We start from the raw sequence: 23185 nt of genomic DNA, 5'->3' as shown, positions 1-23185 counted from the left end.
ACCCATTTTATAGATAAAGAAAATGAGGCATATAGAGGGTAAGAGACTTGTCCAAAGTCATACAACTAGTGAGTGATGGAACTGGGTAGTATTCAAACCTGGATCTTCTGACTTAATCATAGTGATTTTTCTATTATGCCACAGAATTTGGAATGCAGAACTAGTCATACCCATATCGACAACAAAAATACTGAGTTTTAAGTCATGAAAATTTAGATAACTAGGCTCATGAACTCTAGGTAGGTTCTTAAAACATCTGTTTCTCTGTCCCTTAAAGTAGTTAACAAACAGAAGTCTGAACTGATGTTGGGCATATATGTAGGACTAATAAAATATTTTATTACTTTAACATGTTCTACTGAGAATCTTTTATGTTGCTTTCTGGCTTCCATGTCATGCCATGACTGTGATAAATGAGGGACGGAGGGATAGAGGGAGGGAGGGAGAGAGAGAGAGAGAGAGAGAGAGAGAGAGAGAGAGAGAGAGAGTGAGCACCCTTACCTGTTTTACTAGGATGCCATAAGATTAATAAAACATAGCTTTCAGTTGCTAGGTATGGGTAATGCTTTTTGTTACATATGCTATGTTCACCCTAGATAGAATAAATTATTAGTAAAATGATTCATTTCAACATGTGCAAATAAGCAATGGGCAGGGTCAAAATGAATTTTAGAATGCAAACACAATGGAATCACAAAGTTCTGAAACAGTGTAATATCGCAAAAGTGATCTGGAAAAAAAAGGATGATTAAGGAAAAGAAATTAGTAAGCTAAATAAAGATGTTGAGATCCTGATACAGCATTATGCTAATAGTTACATTGAATTTCTTAATCCCTCTATATTAAGACACACTACATTGGCATTCGTGAAATGTCAAGGGAGCACAAGGAAAGCCCCAGTAGCGAATTTATGGGATGAATGTGATGAGACTTGCATAGGATAAACAGGCATGCATCTGTTGCAGCTTCCATTATTGATAGTAAAATCCAATTTGATGAGATCAAAAATCCACTGGAGTACATAACTTTGTGTGAACGTATGTGTATGTATACTCTTGCTACATGACATCTTTTCTCATTCTCTTTTGCATAGGCAACTCCTGTTTGTCAGTACTCTGCACTTATCATGCATCATTCCATTGCCTTTAAGACTCCCTATACTTTTTTGCTTCCCTAGAGATTATGGTTTTCCATGATTTGTTACTATGTAGCTTCACAGGGAAAATATGGGTGTTAAAAGGGTGGGCTTTTACTGGAGTGAGTAAATAGTCTACAATCTTTTAAAACATTGCACAGTATCTGAAATGTAACACAGCCTCCTATTTAATTCTTGGCCCAATCTCTTGTCCACCAATGTCACATGCTAAAATATATGTAAGCATGTACATGTCTCTATCTGTACATACATATACATATATACCTGTAGGGTAAATACGTAGAGCAAATTTTAGCCCATGTTCTACCTGTCATCCTGGACTTCTCACTCTCTTTAACTCCCATACCCTATCAGTTGTCAGGCCTTGTTACCCCTAGATTCATAATATTTTTCAAATGTGCCCTCTTCTCTCCTCTCATAGTTCAGCCTCCCTGGTGAAGGCCTCCTCACCTCATGCACAACATGCCTGGATGATTGGGATAGCCCGTGGTTATTCTCCCTGCCTCAAATGTCTCCCTTCTCCAATCCATTTTGCACTCAGTTTCTAAATTGACCTTCAGAAATGCAGGTCTGATTACTCTCCTATTCGATAAACTCCAGTGGCCCCGTTACCTCCAGGACTAAAGATAAAATCTTACTGTTTGCAATTTGAATTCCTTAACAACCTGTCTGCTTGCATCTTTCCATTCTTTTTATACATTACTGCCCTCCATTTACTTTCTGATCTAGTGTCACTAGACCCCTTGTTGTTGACACTCTATTTCCATTGACTGTCCCCCGAACCTCAAATTTTCTCCCTCCTCATCTCTGCCTCCTAGCTTCTCTGGCTTCCTTTAAGGGTCAATTAAAGTCCCATTTTTTCCCCTCCAGGAAGTCTTCTAGTTTTCTTTAATCTTAATGACTTCTCTCCGAGATTATCTTTAATTTATCCAGTATGTATCTTATATGTACAATGAGTTCTACTTTAATTTATGTTTTGAAAAATTCATTACTTAATAATAACCTTCCAATGCCCACTCCCACAGGCAAAATTCAGATCTTTTTCAAAGTGAAGGGCCTTATTTATTGTATGTCTTCTGGTGCAGTAGGTGCTGTGGATGGAGAAGAGCTGGTTCTCACGACCACCCCCCCTCAGCCCCTTTCTACTTTATTTAGCCTGAGGACTACAGCTGAGGTTACTGCTCAGCTTACTTAAGTAGTCTGAGCAGCAGCCTGAGGCCTTGAACTAGGTCACTATTTATTCTAGGTTTTATGTATTTCTTAACCATTTAACATGTTAAAAACTGTGATACTTTTAAAATCTAGTATTTTATTTTCCCCCAATTACATGTAAAGACAATTTTCAACATTCATTTAAGAATTTTTTTGATTTCCAAATACTCTCTCTCCTTTTCCTCATTGAAAATTTCCTCCCCACATTGAGAAGGCAAACAATTTTGTATAGAGTTATACATGTACATTCATGCAAAACGTATTTCCATCATAGTCATGTTGTGAAAGAAACAGACAATAAGAAAAATAAAGTAAAGAATAAGTATTCTTTGATCTGCATTCAGACTTCACCAGTTTCTTTCTTTAGAGATGGATAGCATTTTTCAACATAAATCCTTCAGCATTGTCTTGGATCATTGCATTGCTGAGAATAGCTAAGTCACTCACAGTTCTGCATCGTATAATATTGCTGTTACTTTATACAATGTACTCTTGGTTCTGCTCATTTCACTTTGCATCAGTTCATGTGAGTCCTGGTTTTTTCTGAGAGCATCATTTCTTAACACACAGTAGAATTCCATAATGAACATATAAAGCAATTTGTTCAGTCATTCCCCAACTGAAGGACTTTCCCTCAATTTCCAATTCTTTGCCACCACTAAATGAGCTGCTATAAATATTTTTGTACACATAGGTCCTTTTCCTTTTTTAATCTTTTTGGGATACAGACATAGTAATAGTATTGCTTGGTCAAAAGGTATGCATGATTTTTTTTAATGCAATTTATTTATTTAACATATTTGGTTTTCAGCATTGATTTTCACAACAGTTTGGATTACAAATTTTCTCCCCATTTCTGCCCTCCCCCCCCACTCCAAGATGGCGTATATTCTGGTTGCCCTGTTCCCCAGTCAGCCCTCCCCTCTATCACCCCCCTCCCCTCTCATCCCCTTTTCCCTTCCTTTCTTGTAGGGCACGATAAATTTCTACGCCCCATTGCCTGTGTATCTTATTTTTTAGTTGCATACAAAAAGTTTTTTTGTTTTTGAACATCTGATTTTAAAACTTTGAGTTCCAAATTCCCTTCCCTCTTCCCTTCCCACCCACCCTCCCTAAGAAGTTGAGCAATTCAACCTAGGCCACACATGTATTATTATGTATAACCCTTCCACAATACTCATGTTGTGAAAGGCTAACTACATTTTGCTCCTTCCCAACCCATCCCGCTTTATTGAATTTTCTTCCTTGACCCTGTCCCCTTTCCAAAGTGTTTGTTTTGATTACCGCCACCCCCATCTGCCCTCCACTCCATCATCCCCCTGCCTTTTATTTTTTTTTTTTATCTTCCTCCCTCTTCTTTCCTGTGGGGTAAGATACCCAACTGAGTATGTATGGTATTCCCCCTCAGGCCAAATCTGATGAGAGCAAGGTTCACTCATTCCCCCCTCACCTGCCCACTCCCCTCCTCTCCTAGAACTGCTTCCTCTTGCCACCTTTATGGGAGATAATCCACCCCATTCTATCTCTCCCTATCTCCCTCTCTCAGTAAGTTACTCTCTCATCCCTTAATTTCATTTTATTTCTTTTAGCTATCTTCCCTTCATCCTCAACTCACCCTGTGTCTGCTCTCTCTCTTTTACATATATATATATATATATACACATACATACACATACATACATATACACATAGATACATGCAAGGTATGCATGATTTTATAGCCCCTTGGGCATAGTTCCAAATTGCTCTACAGAATGGTTGAATTAGTGTACCACTTCACCAACAGAGCATTCCTGTTTCAATTTTTCCATGTTCCCCAACATTTGTCATTCTTCTTTTCTGTCATATTAGCCAATCTGATAAGTATGGGGTGGTAGCTTAGAGTTGCTTTAATTTGTATTTCTCTAATCAATAGTGATTTAGAGCATTTTTCCATATGAGTATAGATAGCTTTGATTATTTCATGTGAAAACTGCCTGTTCATATCCTTTGACCATTTAACTTTTTTTTGACTCAGTATGTGGAAAATGTCACAGTAAATGGAGTCCTCAAGAAAAGGAATGACCCACTTTGGGAAGCAATGAGTAACTGCATGCTTAATATGTTCAAGAGAAGGCTAGAATCATCACTTGCTGGAAATGTTGCATACAAATAGTGGCTTCAGATAGATTTTGGACTAGATGAGTGTATTAGGAGGGCAGATTTTATAATTTCAAAGAGGATCATATATATGTCTGAAAGGTTCGGAACCGCGAGATATAAGGAATCTTCAAAGTAGGAGGCAGAAGAATCAAAGCATATATTTAGGCTCCACAGTAACCAACCCACAAACCAGCATCCCCATTTTGATATTTTGATCAAAAGCTTCCAGGCCCAGTAAGTCCACCTCACAAGAGTAACTAGGAGGCCACAGAGAAGCGTGATGGTGTAAAGCAAAATCATATACATGCTTCCCCTCTATGGTAAAAAGATTACCCACTGGCCTCGAGTCCTTGCTCAGTACTCCTCAATCCTCATGTAGGTCAGCTCTGCTACCAGCAGCTCCAGCTTCAGCTGTAGCTGTAGCAGCCTCTGGCTCCAACGGAACCTGTGTTTAACCATCTGGCTTCTGCGGGAGTGTAAGGTACACCGGGGAACGCACAGGTTCTTTCGATTTGCTTAAGCAAGATGAAGGGGTTGACTGGGATACCACAGGTTCTTTCAGTCTGCTTAAGCAAGGGAAGCAAGGTGAAGGGGCTGACAAGCTTACTCCATTCCAACATACAAACAGCATTCAGTTAGTTCAGGGGAAAAAGCCAAACTATTCAAGGGCACTTGTTGACTAAGTGCTAAGGAGCTCATTTTTGGTTACCAACACAATGAGGTCCCTTTCAGAGGTCCCTTTTGAGACTAGCATTCCCTGAATCTCTAGTCATCTCTTATTATCCATTCTTTAGAGACAGTGGAGCCATAAAACCTGGTTCAAGTTCCACTTCTGACCCCTACTTGCTATGTGACCCTAAATATATCCTTCAGTTCTTAGTGCCACAGGAAATTCTAAGACCATTAAATTGTAGAGAACATGGTCATTTGCGTAGGTAGAAGGAGTTCTCTTCACTGGAACTCCCTGCACTCCTGAAATCACAGGCCCAATCATATCATCCATCAATATATACTTAAATTTTTTTAAAAAAATATTATTTATTCATAACATTCTTTTCTTTTTAAATTTCTGAGCTCCAAATTCTCTCCCTCTTCACACCCATTGAGAAGGCAAGTAATATAATCAATTACACATGTGAAATCATGCAAAACATGTTTCTGTATTAGCCACATTGCAAAAAAAAGTGAGAAAATTATACTTTAATTTACACTCAGAGTTCATCAATTCTCTCTCTGGAGGTAGATATCATTTTTTTCATCATGAGTCCATTGGAATCATCTTGGAGCATTTTTTCCCCATATGACTATAGATAACTTTGATTTCTTCTTCTGAAAACTGCATGTTTATACCCTTTGACCATTTATCTATTGGGCAATAGCTTTCATTTTTATAAATTTGACTCACTTCTATACTCAGTGTATATTTAAGGAATAAAGGTCTTATCAGAAAAATTTGCTGTAAACTTTTTTGATAATAATTCATTTTCTAGGGTACCTTTTAGCATTATATAGTTTTCCTGATTATCTCTTTCAATTATGTCTATATTTGCTTTTGCTTTGTCTATGATCATGATTGCTATATCTGCCTTTTTTGCTTCAGATGAAGCATATTAGATTCTGCTTAGCACTTTATTTTAAATCTATATGTGTCTATTTGTTTCAAGAGTTTCAAGTCCTATTCAACCTATTGTTGGATTCTGGTTTCTAATCCATTCTTCTACCTGCTTCCATTTTATGAGTGAAGTCATCCCATTCACAGTTATGATTACTGTGTACTTCTCTCCATCCCATTTTCTTCTGTTTCTCCCCCTGCCCCACCCTTATCCTGTTCCTCCTCAAAAATATGTTTTGCTTCTAACCTGCGCCTCTCTCCCTTTTCTCGTATCTCCTTCTCCTTCCTATTTCCTAATTGTGCAAATTATATTTCTTTTTTTTAAAAATTTTTGTTTTATTTTACCAGAACAAAAATAGAAAATGGAGAAAAGAAACAAAAACATATCATAAACTTAAATATTGAAACTTAAATACAAAGTAAGAAAGAAAAAAGCATGTCATGTGCATCGCAGAACATAAGAGAAGATTCAAAATATGTAGCAATAAGTTTTCATTTCAAGAAAGCCTGTATGATAAATTGTCCATCTTTTCTTTGCTTCCTTGTGTTTTCTTTTGTTCTCTGCTGCACACTTCTTAACTTTGTTCTTTTTTCCTTTCCCCCCACCCTCCCAGAAGGCTACAATATAGTTTAGATATGTTTCTCGATATATACATACACATACAGATATATACATACACTTATACATATATATGCATATATAGACATATTCTTTCCCAAACATACTCCACTCCCGATCTTTGTTTTTATGTTTGTACATATCTCTTGTTTCCCATCCCTCCTGCCTCTTCTACTTTACTTCTACCCATTACATCGCCCTCCTATTACTTGCTTACCCTCCTCCTCCACCAACTACCCTGCCCTCCTATTACTTCCCTTCCCCCCTCCAAGGATCCCTCCCCTATCCTCCCATTCCCATTAATCTAATCACCCTTTACCTATTCCCTCATTCTCCCCACTAAATATCCCTTCCTTGTCCTCTACCCCCTCACTATACCCTTACCATTTTATTTCTTCTAAATTTGGAAGACTTTTATACTCTTCTAAATAGATATGTATTGTCCCTCTTAAACCTATTCCCAATGAAAATAGGTTACCAGAACTAACAGCCCTCTTCCCCCTCTAAATCCTCTGTATCCTTTCTTCCTCTTGTACCTATTTTGTATAAAAATAGCTATTCTTTTTAGCTGTTTCTAAATGGTTTTACTTTTTAAATTCATATCATAGTTAGGTTTATCTCCCTCTTTCTTGTGAGCTCGACAATTATTAATAAGAATCTTAGACATACATTTTACATTTTATGTTATATAAGAGGTAAACAGTTTGTCCTTATGAATACCTTATAGTCAGTCTTTGGTTGGTACCTTATGTTTCTCTTGGTTCTTGTATGTCGAATCTTCTGTTAAGTTGAGGATTTTTTTGAACAAAATCTTGAAAGTCTAAGGGTTTGTTAAATGTCCATTTTTTAATTCAAGATAGTACTTAAATTTCAAGGGTATGATATTTTTGGCCAGAGCCTCAGGTCTTTTGCTCTGCAATATTTTGTGTTCCAAGACCAGCAATCCTTTAATGTCTCTGCTGCTAGGTGTTGTGTAATTCTAATTGTGGCACCATCATATTTAAATTGTTTTTATCTTTATGCTTTTAATATTTTATCCTTCAGCTGGGGGTTAAAGAATGTGACTATGATATTCCTATGAATTTTCTTCATAGGATCTCTTTTAAGTGGTGTTTAATGGATTTTTTCCTATTTCTGTTTCCTGCCTTGTTCTAATGTTTCAGGACAATTTTCTTTAATTATTTCTTGTATTATTGTATCAATATTCTTTTTTTTTTGATCATAACTTTCAGTTACTCTGATTATTTTTATATTTTTTCTTCTTGATCTATTTTCCAAATCTTTTGTTTTTCTTATAAGATGTTTCACTTTCTCTTCTATTTTTTCATTATTCCTGTTTTTTTAAAATTATTTCCTGATCTCTTATAATTTCACTGGATTCACTCTGCCTAATTTTAATTTTCAAGGTGTCATTTTCCTCCTTGCGATTCTGGATCTCCTTTTCTAATTGGTTGGCTTTCCTTTCATAACTTTCTTGTTTTTCTTGGATCTTTTTTTTTTAAGTTTTTCCTCCATCACTGTCATTTGATTTTTAAAGTCTTTTAAAAGATCTTTTATACATTCTTTTTGGGCAAGTGACCATTTGATGTTGCTCTTTGGGGGTTTCTTTACTTCAATATTCTCCTCTGAAGATGGTTATCTCTATTCCCATAATAGGTTTCTATGGTTGGATTCTTTCTCCTTTGCCTGTGCATTATTTTGTGGCAATAAATTGATTTTTGTAACCACCTCTAGCCCTGGGGTATGGGAAATGGTGCCTCTTGCCCCAGATCTTCAGTTCTCCCCTCTAACCTGGAAAGAAAGTCAAACCTCCAACCTCCTGTAAGTGCCCACAGAGAGGGGCTTTCTGCCCCACTGCTTCTGCTCCACCCTCAATATCCATTCCTAAGTGGTTGGAGTCCCTAAGGATGGGTAAAACCAATTTGATTCCTGAATCCCTGGGTTTTTCCCCCTCAACAGAGGTATGTTCACTGCTCTCTTGATCTATGCTCTGGCCTTTACCTAGGATGGGCCCCTGCTCCCCTCTAGCCACAAGTACTGGTATTCCTCTTTGCTCTAAAACCATGACCAGGGTACCTGCTCCCTTGTGATCAGTCATTAGAGTTACTCTCTGCCCTGGATCTGTGACCTAGAACTATGTATAGGCAATAGACCGGCCAGTCGGTGCCAGCCATAACCAGTGACAGCAGAGGGTACCCTGTAATCTCTTTCTGACCAGTTGTCTGACTCCCTTATCATCTCTGGTCTGAGAGCTCCTAAAGATGTTGCTGCTGCAGTTGCTGTTTCCACGACTCCAGATAGTCCTTCACCCTGTGTTACAGTCTTCTCCTTCTGACCTCTCACATTTTCTTAGACTAGAAAAATGTCTCACCTTCACCTTTTGTTGGCTCTGATGCTCTAAAAGTTGATTTGCGCTGTTATTTTAAAATTGCTTGGAGAGGAATGTTGGGATAGTTCGGCTGGGCGGCTGCCCCTAATCTGCCACCTTAGTTCCACCTTCATCAAAATATTCTTAATATAAATTTCTAAAGAGCTTAGTAGGAAACATTTTGAGACTACAAGTGCCTTTGCCTAATCTAATTTGGTATAAATCTGAATTCACTCCCCCAAGGGGAGGGATTTTAGAATATGGAAAAAGACAAAAACGAATATACACATATATTTCAGATTACATTTATAACCTGGCTCTTCATGTCTATTCTTCTCATTGAATACATTTTCACATAGTTCTTTAGAAAGGAAAGCAGTGATGCTAATCATAATATTTTTGTTTATTCCAAATTTTCAGGTTGGAATCCCTGCACCTTCCCTTTCCTCCCTCTCCCAAGCTAGAAGAAAGATTGCAGGGAATGTCAAATGTAAGATATACAGTGTCAGCTACTTTTGGAAAAGACTAGTCTGAATTGCAAAACCAAACTTAGACAAGCAATCTTCACAAAGTCATGATGTGCTTATTATTAAATGTTTGACTCCCATTATACATTTATATCATGGTACCATGCAGTGCCCCAGACTTTAACTCATTAATGCTAAGGATAGTGCATTATCAGAATTGTAATAAGACAATTAATTTTCATAGTATTTGCCAATAATTTTTGCTTTAAAATATTGTTTATGATGTTCAAGGACTATAACACAAGAAAGTCAACAAGCAATTTCCCTTGAAATGTGTTTTAGCCATTAATAAAGGCACCCAAATAATCAACTATATATCATGTCAGGACCTTGGCTTTTATAATAACATTTAACCTGTATTCTATTTATTTTTAGATTTCAATTACTATGGTGTTCAAAAAAAAAGCCAAACAAACCATAAATAATGATGAAATTCAATTACTGCAACTTTCTCTCTCTCTCTCTCTCTCTCTCTCTCTCTCTCTGCGTGTGTGTGTGTGTGTGTGTGTGTGTGTGTGTGTGTGTGTATGTATGTATGAGAACTTACAACTGGAGGACTGACTGAAGTCTTTATTGCTTGTGGAGGTCATACTTTTCTTCATCCAAATTTGCCTATTGAGAAGAATGTGAATAGCGCCTATACACAAATATCTGTTTATTTAGCAAGAATATGAGATCTGAAAGGGACCTTAGAGACCACTTAAGCTGATTTCTCCATTTTATAGAATAAGAGACTGAGGCCCAAGGGGGAAATTACTTGCTCAACTTCTTAAGGCTAGATAGTTCTAAAGCCGGGACTAGAATCCGAGTCTGTTGTCTCTCAGTCCCCTGCTGTTTCAAAAACAACAACAAAACCACTGTTGCCTCCATTAATTTCACTTTAAGCAGATGTAATACATGAATGTGGAAATATATGTAAAAGATAAATTGGAGAGTGATTTTTTTCCTTTAAAATGAGATTCACCACCATAGGTCTCTTTTTTATTCTTTTTTTTAATTTATTTTTAATTTATTTTTATTTTTTCCCACAAGTCTCCTTTAAGAAGCAAGTTCTACTGGTTCATTTAAAATGTATTTCGTCTTAGAAAAACTGTTATTTGCACACAATCTTTGGGACAGGGTACCTTATTGTGGAAAGCCAACCCCAACTATATTCCTCTGAGAAGGAAAAGAGGGTTGTGAAGAGTCCCTTCTTCTATAGAGAATAAAGATAGCAGAATCCTGGGATTGACTGCAAAGAACCCATTCCGTAAGTCTTCCCTTCTCCAAAGTAAACATGCCCAGTTCCTTCAATTGATCATTATAGATTAACTGACATTTACACAAGGGCTTTCATATTTGCAAAGCACTTTCTATTCATTGTCTCCTATAAACTTCAAAATAACCCTGTCAAAGTAGGAACTACAGTTCATCCACATTTCGTAAAGGAGGAAACAGGTTCAGGGAGGTTAAGCAACTTGACCACAGTCATGCAGTGTTGGGTGGGATTTGAAACCAAGTCTTCCTTACTCCAGGGTTGCTATATTTACTATGCCACATTGCCTTTCATATAGCATGTTTACAAAATCTTTAATAAGAGTAACACGATGGCATTCAGAATATTTTCAAATAAATTACAGATTTTTTGGTTTTGTTTTTTGTTTTGTCATCCAGTTTCTATGTAAAGACATCAGGTGAAAGGGAGCCCACTGACCCTTAATGGCCTAGTTTCTAGTTCCCTCACCATCCCACTCTCTTCCAGACACATTCCAGGGTATCAGTTTCCTGGGAAACTCATCTCATGGGGTTCAACTTTAGTAAAAAGCAAATGCAGTAAAACACGTCCATAATGACCTTCCCTATGCTTTGTTATCGGCGGGAGTGGGCTGGAGATATGGACCCTATTTCAGGAATAACTAATTACTGACAGGAAATTACAAACCAAATCTATAAATGCTAAAGAATAGTAGCACTAAAAGGCTGTCAGAGGCAACTCTGCTGCAAATGCATAGCTTATTTATTTATTCTTTTTTAAAAATACAGTTCAGTCACCTTTAAGAAATAGTTTGAAATCTCAAATGCACAATCCCCCCACCGCTGGCATTGTCTAGACAACTTTGTTTTAGCCAGGACTTTACGAATAAAAATGACTTCCAGAAATGAAGACCTTTTTATCTCCTCTCTGCTTCTCATGTGGCTCCCAGTGAGCTTCACGTTTTGGCAAAATAAATTATGAAATGCACACACGGTTCCACCCTGATATGCATTTCTTTACTATGTGTTGGGGTGTTGAAATAGGGATGCAGAAATGTTATTTGTTTCTGCTGATGAGTTACCTAGGGGAGTGGTGCAGAGAGTCTGTTCATTGCTTGAAGGAATTGCAGCCCAAAGAGCTGATATTTAGAGGTTATGGCTGCAGATCTCACAGTTTATCGCAGACCAGCTGCGTGGGTTATCGCTGGTGTAAATTCTGTTCAGCAGGCTGCTTTATGGTTATATAAAATACAGAATGTCCAGCACACAAACTAGCCTCCAGTTGCATTTTCTGGTTACATTTGCCGTTTCTGGTCCTGGATAATGGAGTGTTTCTAGCACTGCATCCCTGACTGGAAAACACCCAGGGCTCCTTGGTGCCTTCAACATAAGCTTTGGTTTAGATACTGCCTCTGGCTTGGGGAGCCCATGGGCAACAATTTAGACATGTTCAGCTCTAGGTTAGGCATACTAAATGATTGGAGTACTAGAGTGGATTTCACAACAACAAGCATTTACAAAGCCCCTACTTGTTCTAGGACAGCCAGATGGTATAGTGGATAGAGTGCAGGGCCTGGAGTAAGTGTGTGCAAGAGCACAATAAAGAGTTCAGAGTCCGAGCCCGAGATCAGAAAAGGCATTTATTATTTATTTTCATGAGAAGGGACGCCACCCAAACGGTGGAGGTTGGGGGAGCTTTAATTACATTTTACGTTTATTCAGTCTGAATAAATGGGTAAATCCCCTGAACAGAGCAAGGGAAGTACCAAGGACTCAGATGGATGCCAATCCTTTTGTAGACCCTCCCTTCAAATCTCCCGCCAGGCTCTTCATTGGCCAGATACAACCCCTGGACTGTTTACGTCATGCCCTCCTCTAAGTATGAGTACAAGCCTCTGATCTTTTACCCAACCTGAGACCTGGTCTCTGCCAGATCAGAGCTCTGATCAGAAGCAGTTCCAATCAGTCACTTGACCTACACTCTGCCAAAGCTGGGAGGAAGGGGGAAGAAGATGAACGCTCCCAACTGTGGAAACAAAACCACTCCCTCGTCTCTTATATCAGGAAGACTCATCTCTGTGAGTTCAAATCTTGCCTCAGACACCTACTAGCTGTATGACCCTGAGCAAATCATTTAATCCTCTTTGCCTCAGTTTCCTCATCTGTAAAATGAGCTGGAGAAGGAAATGGCAAACCACTCCAGTATCTTTGCCAAATAGGGTCATAAAGAGTCAGAAATCACTGAACATTGACTTGCTCTATATTCAGCAGGGTACATTCAAAAGAAAAAATGAAAGTAGATTCTGAACTCAAGGAGCTAACATTCTACTGACAATCCAAAGAATCAAATAACTTTCACATCACCTATGTTTAGTTTGGGAATGAATCGTATATTTCTTTTTTTTTTGAGCATCTACTTTTAAAACTTTGAGTTCCAAATTCTCTCCCCTCTTCCCTCCCCACTCACCCTCCCTAAGAAGGCAAGCAATTCAACATAGGCCACACATGTACCATTATGTAAAACATTTCCACAATACTTATGTTGTGAAAGACTAACTATATTTCCCTCCATCCTATCCTGTCCCCATTTATTCAATTTTCTCCCTTGACACTGTCCCTTTTCAAAAGTATTTGCTTTTGATTACCTCCTCCCACTATCTGCCCTCCCTTCTATCATTCCCCCCTTTTTGTCCCCTTCCCCCTACTTTCATGTGGGATAAGATACCCAGTTGAGTGTATATGTTATTCCCTCCTCAAGTCAAATGCAATGAGAGTAAGAGTCACTCATTACCCTTCACCTACCCCCTCTTCCCTTCCAACATAACTGCTTTTTCTTGCCACTTTACATGAGATAATTTACCCCATTCTATCTCTCCCTTTCTCCCTCTCTCAATATATTCCTCTCTCACCCCTTAATTTTATTTTATTTTTTTAGATATCATCCCTTCATATTCAACTCACCCTGTGCCCTCTGTCTATATATGTGTATATTCCCTTCAGCTACCCTAATACTGAGAAAGGCCTCATGAATTACACACATCATCTTTCCATATAGGAATGTAGACAACACAGTTCAACTTCAGTAAATCCCTTATGATTTCTCTTTCATGTTTACCTTTTCATGCTTTTCTTGATTCTGGTGTTTGAAAGTCAAATTTTCTATTCAGCTCTGGGCTTTTCATTGAGAAAGCTTGAAAGTCCTCTATTTTATTGAAAATCCATATTTTGCCTTGGAGCATGATACTCAGTTTTGCTGGGTAGGAGATTCTTGGTTTTAATCCTAGCTCCTTTGACCTCTGGAATATAATATTCCAAGCTCTTTGATCCCTTAATGTAGAAGCTGCTAGATCTTGTGTTATTCTGGTTGTGTTTCCACAATACTCAAATTGTTTCTTTCTGGCTGCTTGCATTATTTTCTCCTTGACCTGGGAGCTCTGGAATTTGGCGACAATATTCCTAGGAGTTTTGTTTTGGGGATCTTTTTCAAGAGGCAATTGGTGGATTCTTTCAATTTCTATTTTACCCTCTGGCTCTAGAATATCAGGGCAGTTGTCCTTGATAATTTCTCAAAAGATGATGTCTAGGCTCTTTTTTTTGATCATGGCTTTCAGGTAGTCAAATATTTTTTAAATTATCTCTCCTTGATCTATTCTCCAGGTCAGTGGTTTTTACAATGAGATATTTCACATTGTCTTCAGTTTTTTCATTCCTTTGCTTCTGTTTTATAATATCTTTATTTCTCCTAAAGTCACTAGCTTCCACTTGCTCCAATCTAATTTTTAAGGTGGTATTTTCTTCAGTGGTCTTTTGGACCTCCTTTTCCATTTGGCTAATTCTGCCTTTCAAGGCATTCTTCTCCTCATTGGCTTCTTGGAGCTCTTTTGCCATTTGATTTAGTCTATTTTTTAAGGTGTTATTTTCTTCAGTATTTTTCTGGGGCCTCCTTTAGCAAGTCATTGACTTGCTTTTCATGGTTTTCTTGCATTACTCTCATTTCTCTTCCCAGTTTTTCCTTTACTTCTCTTACTTGCCTTTCCAAATCCTTTTTGAGCTCTTCCATGGCCTGACACCAATTCATATTTTTCTTGGAGGCTTTTGATGTAGGCTTTATGACTTTGTTGACTTCTTCTGGCTTTATGTTTTGTTCTTCTTTGTCACCAAAAAAAGATTCTAGAGTCTGAGTCTGAGTCTGCATCCTTTTTTGTTGCCTGGCCACGTTCCCAACCAACTACTTGACCTTTGAGGTTTTTGTCAAGGTATGACTGCTTGTAGAGTAGAGAGTGCTTTGTCCCAAGCTTGAGGGGCTGCATGGCTGTTTTCAGAGCTACTTCTACTCCACTGTCACCACAAGCTCTGCCACACAAGCAATCCTCCTCCCCCAAGTACTGCCAACCAGGATTTTGACCCAGACCCAAGCAGGGCAAAGCAAGCCCTGCATTCCTGCTCTGGTCTGCTGCCTGATTCTTCCTACTGTGTGAGCCAAGGAGTCCAGAAGCAGCTGATGCTGCAGCTCTGGAAGCCACCACCATGCACCACCTGTGCCACCCCCAGGTCCGGGGCTATACCGCTTTCTAACCCAATCTAGCAGTTTTCCCACTTACCTGCTCCGTTGTCTTTGGCATTTGTGGTTTAAGAAGTCAGGTAACTGCCACAGCTCAATGATTCATGGCCTTAAGGCCTGCTCCAGGCTGACTCTTGGTCTGATCTATCCTGGTGCAGCCCACTCTGCTCCCAGCACCATGTGATAGACCCTTCCCAGTGACCATCCAGGCTCTCCTGGGCTGGAGACCCACTTCCCTCTGCTACTTTGTGGGTTCTGCAGCTCTAGAATTTGTTCAGAGCCATTTTTCCAGGTGGTTTTGGAGGGACATGGGGGAGAGCTTAAGCAAGTCCCTGTTTTCCAGCCACCATCTTGGCTCTGCCCTGAATCATGTATTTCATGAAGAAATCTGATCACTGACTACACCAGACGACTTAGAAGTTTTCCTTCTCTGAATTTCTGCAGTACTAAATTTTGGGTAGGAGGGCAAGGGGTGTGCAATTTGTACTTTTCTATTGTCCTCCAACTGAATTCTTAGTCTTGCTTTCTCCCTGAAGTTGTAAATTCCTCTAGGGCAGAAAGCATAGGTATCACTTTAGACCGAGAGGCCATTTGGTTCAAATGCCTTAGGTGAAAGGCAAGGGTCAAAGACTTTTGAACTCTGACCCTTGGACTATGGAGACAATATTCTTTCTGCTGCCCTACAATATCTCCTACTCCTTTTCCAATGTCACATCTCAGACATATTTGAATTTGTTCATTCATTGATAAGATTTTTTTTTTTGCTTCTGGTATGCCTTTATTATTCAGTGTCCTTTAGGCTAACCAGGTTGTAATACCTAAGCACCAACATATCATGAAGTCTGCAGAGTGGAAAAAAAATACACAGCTTTAAATTGGAAGACTTGGGTTCTTTTCTCAACTCTGACCATTATGAGCTGTATGGCCTTCAGAAAATCAGTCAGCCTTTCAGAGTCTCTCTCTGAAGATGTTAGCCCGGTGCCTGGCACATTATAGGTGCTATATAAGTGCTTATTCCCTCCTTCTCTCTGTTTTCTTATTTGTAAAATGATGGTAATAGCTAAAGCTTACATAATACTTTAAGCTTTGCAAAGCACTATTATCATTTTTCATACTCACAACAAGCCTGTTATTATTATTATAGGGATATTAATACAGGGATATTAGTGTCCCTATCCTTATTATCCCTATTTTTCAGATGAGGAAACTGAGGCAGACAGAGATTAAGTGATTTGTCAAAGATCACACAGCTAGTAAATGTCTGAAGCAGGATGTATGTATGCTCAGATCTCCCTGACTCCAAGTCCAATAGCTCTAGTCACTGAACCATCCAGCCACTAAATTATCTTAAAGGACCTCTATAGTTTCATTGTCTGTGTATTTTGTTTGTCTATGTCCATATTAGCCTGCCAAATGACTTCCAGACTGGTGGTCTTTTCATCAGACCACATCACCTTTTGTTCTGCTTTTAGTAAAAACAGATGTTTCCACAGTAGATATTACACTTCAAGTTTTAGAGGTATAATTGACATTTCATTTGAATCTCAGTAGAGGCCTGTCTCTGATACCTGGGAGCTGGAGATTATCCGGTAGGCAAGGGGAAGAGACTTACTGTTGTGTTGTTTCTGTGGATGAAGTTAGCAGAGATTCACCAAAAATCAGTGATCCAAGATGCCGTGGTCATTTGGTTTCAAATTATACCATTATGCCAAGAAAATGATGCTAGGAAAGTGTAATGGCTCAAATTTCATTTGGCCTATCTTTTGATAACTTAGACATATCTACAAGCAGTAAGAAATTTGGAAATTAATTTTTGGAGTATGTCCTTTGGGATTCTTAGTCCCTTGCAGCTTGTAGGGATCGTTAAATATCCTTGAGATAATCATCCTGGTGCCCGACTGTGCCATTCGAATTCATATGCAAGCAAATGTCTAGGAGACTTAGAAGGCCCACTTGAAATCTTTCCTAATCTCCAAAGCAGGAAGACGACAGCATGAATGTGTGCAGGGCACCTCAACCTTGAGAACAAAGCATTGCCTTTGTTTCCCTGAGCCCACCCCACCTACAAGTGTGAATATGTTTACGTGTAGCATTTGAAATTTCTGAAGAATCACTTAGACCAAAGGTTCTCTCATCATGGAAACTGAAAGCACTTATACAGTAATCCTTGACATTTGGGCAATCATATTTATATTGTTCACTGTCTCAAAAACACGAAACATGACTATTGCCCAGAGAAGCAGCGTTCTCTATCTTCCATCACTTTGGAAAAAAAAAACAACATTTTTTTCTCTTTAAGGTGAATACCAAGGGACTAATTCAAAGAAAAGCAACATGCCAATAATAGTATGGAGAGGGATTGGTGGAATTTGTTCTCAGGCTCGTCCAGAGAGGCAGGCAGCTTTTCTCTGAACAATTTGAAGTCCCAAGAAAAAGCCTTTCTCAAGCTCCCTGGCTTTATTCTGCTGAACACAACTGAATCCCAGGCTTTCACTTCTGCCCCTCTGGTGAGGTTTCCTTTTGCATAGCCTTCTTCCCTGGACTTGGAGTGCATTTTAACCAAGTGAATGATGCCAGTGCTGAATTCAGAACTCAGTAATGATGTGTACATTAGGCTTTTGCAGGTCAAGAATCTTAGACTCCAAGGAAGAGAATTTAAGAGGTTACCTAATCAATTCCTGTGTCTTGGCCCTAGCTCATATAGATAAATCCATGGGGCACCTCTGGCCAAAATTGTTTCAGAGCAAGTATGAGGGTAATTCTGGGTCAATCCAATCAACTGATCCTTCTATTCTGAAGTGTGATGTATGGGAACTGAGAAATATTAGTCATTCTGATCACAATTCAAAGGATCATCAGATTTTAGTGCTAGGAATTACCTTAGAGATCATCTAGTGCAACAACCCCCAAGGGATGAAGAAAATGAAAGGAACTTAATAAAGAAAATAAAGGAACTTAATCACTGTTCTAGAAGAATGTCTCTGCCACAAGCCTAGAGATGAAGCCTTAAATATTTTCAGCAAGTCGGTATGAAATTCAACAGTATGTTGCTGTGGAAAAAGCATCAGAGAATCTGGGTCCAAATCTTGACTTTACTACTTAATTTATTAGCTTGAATATATTACTTAATTCCTCTGTAACTCAGTTTCCTCATCTGTAAAAGGAGGGGAGTTCATTAATGAACTAATTCCTCTGTAACTCAGTTTCCTCATCTGTAAAAGGAGGGGAGTTCATTAATGAACTCAACGAATGAACTCATCTCAAAGGAATTTTAGAGTTCTAAATCCATGCGATTCTGTGAACATTAAAGGTGTGGACCTGAAAGTTTGGTTAGAGGAGGCAAACAGGCTAGGTGATATGTAAATTCATGTTGTTTATTCCCTTAAAGCTAGCAGCATTCATACATGTAGGGAGCCAGATAAAATCTGACCGTCTGAACAAAATAATGAGAAGGTTTAAATACCTTTTTAGAACAGTCACAACTCAGCATGTCTGTGTTACTCAAATTTATGATATCCATGTATGTTTAACCATGATACAAGAAAAGAACTTTTTAAAATTGAGTAGGTTATAAATACAATAAGATAAGAGAGTTGATAAAGTGTCAATTGAAATTACAACCTAGGATCTCTATGTTTAATTTACCATAAACATGCCATAACATAGTACATGTCCAAAAATATTAAGATTAGAAAAAGTCACTTTCATAAAGATAGTGTTTCAGGTTAAGAGTCTCATCCTTAATGGCCATAGACAGAGGAAAGGATGCTCTTATGTCAGCCCTGTCTGGCCATGTTGACATAGGAAGAGGTACTCTCTGAGTAAACTCAGAGAACAAAGAAACGGTTAGGCTCTTCTGGTTGATTATTAGTTCAGGTTCTGGCCCTTATTGAAGTTACTAAACTGATATTAAATGATTATCAAAGGATTTTCAGAAATCCACACACCACAATGTTTCAATCTCGTTGTCGGGAACTTTGTGTCCCTCTCACTTTCCATTTTAAGCCATGCGCTTCAATTTCGTTCTTCAGACAAGAGTGGGGCCACCCACAATTTGGATTCAGTTATAGCCAGCACAGTGTTTGTTACATAGTGGGCATTTAGTAAATTCTTGATGATCTATCTTTCTGTCTATCTGTCTGTCTGTCTGTCTATCTATCTATCTATCTATGACAGGTTACTTATTTAGTCTACAATGTACGCATGAGGAGTTCCTGTATCAAATACTTTAGTATCAAGTTCTCCTTATGCTGCTGGTATTCATTCACACTTATTCTTTGCCTAAATAATTTTAACTGGCTCCTTGAACCTTTGTTTCTTAGTCATATAGTCCAGGATCCATGCCTTGGGTGGCCTCATGGAATCTGGAAGATCTCTGCCTACATGCTTAGTCATTTCGTATCTCTTTGCTCTTTCTTACTTTAGCTGACCTTCCTACATGTGTCCTTGCACCCCTCTGACTGAAGATTCCTTACAAGGCCCATTCCTATCTAGCTGAGCTCCAAAGTATGCCCTTACCTCTGTGTCATTGATGTACAAATCACTGATGTTTGTGACACTAATGATTTTTACTTTTATTTTTACCTTTATCTTTACCTTTTTTTTTTTTTACCTTGTAGAGGCAGTGTAAGGGTAGTGGCTGGAGTATCAGATTTTGAGTTAAGGGACCTGGATTCAAAAATCACCTCAGGAACTTATGTGCTATGAGTCAATGGGCAAGTCATGTAAACTTTCAAAAACTTTTTTTTAATCTGTAAAATGAGTATTTTTTACATGAGACTTGTACAACCTACTGCACAGACTTATTATCAAGGAAGCACATAGCACATCTTAAAGGTCTAAACAAATGTATTATTATTGACCTTTTTCAGTTAAAAAGTGAAAAGGCCATACAAATGATTGATTGCCATTTCCTATAAAACATACTTTCTACTAATAATTAAAACCGAAGTGGTCAGTATATATAAAAAAGTATCTGGGCTATTTGTCAAAATATAAAATGATGCCTTAGACTCTCATCTCCCAAAATAGGTAATGAGTTATCATCACTAAGCAACATAGCTTTAACAAAAGCAACTTTTAAGGGACTAATTTATGGACATTTTCTTTCTTTCTACATGGTAGGTGACTATATTCAGAATACAATCTCAGGAGCTAGCCAGGGTGTGGGTACAATCACAATGAAGTCAGCCCACCAAGGGAGAAACAGAGGTGCTCCCCTCCCCCATCCAGGAATCTGTACTGGTATGAAATCCAGCTGTATGGAAACTTTAGAAAATAAGCCTGAAAATATTCCAACTTGGCCAGCATATACACATAAAGAAAGATTATTTGGTTCTTTTAAGAGAACATTTATTAACTTTAACTAAAAAAAATAGCAAGGAACATTGACCTTTCTAAGCCCTTCATTTGCTGTAGCTTAAAGAGAACATTATAAATGCCACTAGATATTGGGGAACAGGAGATGCAAGGATTCAACAAATTAAACTTCGAAACACACTGCAAAGACAACCAGAATGGGCCCATGTGCACATTCATGGCTATTGTATTATTTTTCCATCAAAAAAAGTTGACATTCAGAATATTCAAGAAATATGACTGCCCTTTCAAACTTCAAATTTGGATTTATTTCCTGGTGATGCTGTGTTTATTTGGCCTTATATTAATGTCAAGCTGCCATGAAAATGAAATCTTTTATTTGACTTTTTGCTACAGATATTCAGCAAAAATCCCATTTAAAAAATGAAATGTTAGTTTAGGTTTGATGCACTAATAGCCTATTGTATGCAGAGTTTTCCCAGCTAAAGTGATTTTTGATAGGAGTTTCCTTCCATCATTTTATTTAAGATTATGTTGGGTTGAAAAGTGTGGTCATGAATTAGAACTTAAAATATGTTTAAATGTGGTGGGAAATACTAGAAGCCAGAGAATAACAGTTTTCTATGGCTTAAGTGAGCAGCATATTCTTTTTATGTTTAGAATTCTTTGTTGGATAAAACTAATTGTCTTGGCCAGACAGCAATTAGAATAATAAAACATTGCGAGGGGGCCAGCAATTGGTTTGTGTGTCAGGAAGGTAGCAGCTGCAGCCAACAATTGTAAGAATGGTACAAAGCTCTTTCCTCCTCTAATATTTTCTGTAAAAATGAGGAGCCCAGGTCTCTGGTCTAGTTAAGAGCTGATTGATTTGGAAGGAGGGAGAATTATAGAGCCACATCAGTGACAAATCAGTGGCTGTCTCAGACATCTGGTTACTTGGGTAACTTTTCCTCTGTTTATGTGTATGTTTGTGTTGCCTTCTGCAGTGTGTGTCCCTGGGAAGTCTTATACATTGATCCATGCAGCCCCTCATAGGCAGAGTACATACCAAAGCAATGGGCAGTGATTATTCATTGTTACAAGGTCAATGAAATCTCCTTCCTGATTGAACCCATTTGAACCTTTCCTTGCTTTTTTTGTCACTTGGGCATGCCTGTGTCACTCATCTTGGTAGTCAATGAACCTGGGATCCTTTTATGAATAGCCATATCCAAGCATATGAAATAACTAAAAAGATAGCTACAAATCTACGTGTCTATATACATATTATCTCTGAGGGAGGGAGGGGAAGAAAGAGAGAGAGAGAGAGAGAGTGAGTGTGTTAGTTCAAGATCCTCTTTAGCTATTTCATAATTTAGATGTGGCCTTCAGTGAAAGGATCCAAGAACTCTGGCTCTGTATGTATATCTTTCTGTTTGTTGATAGGTAGGTAGATAGGCAGATGGACAGACAGGCAGATAGTGTTTAAGACTCAAAAGAAAATGTACTAGCATTTCAGACCAGTGAAAATATTGTCACTAGAGGTTTGTAGGATTTAAATAGGAAGAAACATTAGGGGCCATCTTGTCTAATACCTTTACTTGACAGATGAGGAAACTGAGATCCATGAAGCTTGTGACTTGCCTGAGGCCATATAGTTAATAAGTGACAGAGCTGGGATGTGAATCTAGGTCCTCTGCCTCCAAAGGCACTATTCTTTCCACTATACCATACTGTAGTCACTTTTCTTGTTATCTTTACTTCCCATAAACCTACTATCCACATTTGTTCCAGGAGGCGCAAGTGCATATGAAAAATGAGAGAATGGAGGTGGAAGGGGATCAGTCAGACCACAACTGCTCCTTTGCTAGAATGCTGGGTACGGAAGCCCAGGTGTTCAATACAAAAACACTCCCCATTGCATTTCCCATTGACAATGATTCACTTTTATTTTTGTTTCCCTTAACAACTTCAAAAAAGTTATTTAATTACTGTAGATATTTCTTCTACTAACACATTTAGTGGATAGAATTCTAGATGGAGGAAGAGTCTAGAGTTAGAAAGTACTGGATTAAAATCAAACCTATGACACTCACTAGGTATTTTGACCATTGGAACATTACTACGCTTCTCAGAATTTCAGCTTTCTCATCTATAAATTGGGGGTGATATTAATAGTAGCCACCTCACAAGTCATAGCATTGTTGTAAGGCTCAGTTGAAGGTATACTTTAAAGTACTTTGTCTATTGTTCTTTTTTCTGACTTTGCCTATTTGTCTCTCTGTCTCTGTGTCTATCTGTTTGTCTCTCATACACAAACACATACACAGAAGCCATACATATTCTGAAGACGATATCCAAATCCATACGCTCACTGGCAATATGGATCCCCATAAGTTATCTGTTACTTCTCTCCTCAGGATTCTGGTGGACTATGAGGAGATTTAGAGTATTTTC

This window comes from Trichosurus vulpecula, chromosome 3 (genome assembly GCF_011100635.1).
Source record: "Trichosurus vulpecula isolate mTriVul1 chromosome 3, mTriVul1.pri, whole genome shotgun sequence".
Lineage (NCBI taxonomy): Eukaryota > Metazoa > Chordata > Mammalia > Diprotodontia > Phalangeridae > Trichosurus > Trichosurus vulpecula.
Note: the sequence above shows the minus strand (reverse complement) of the source record.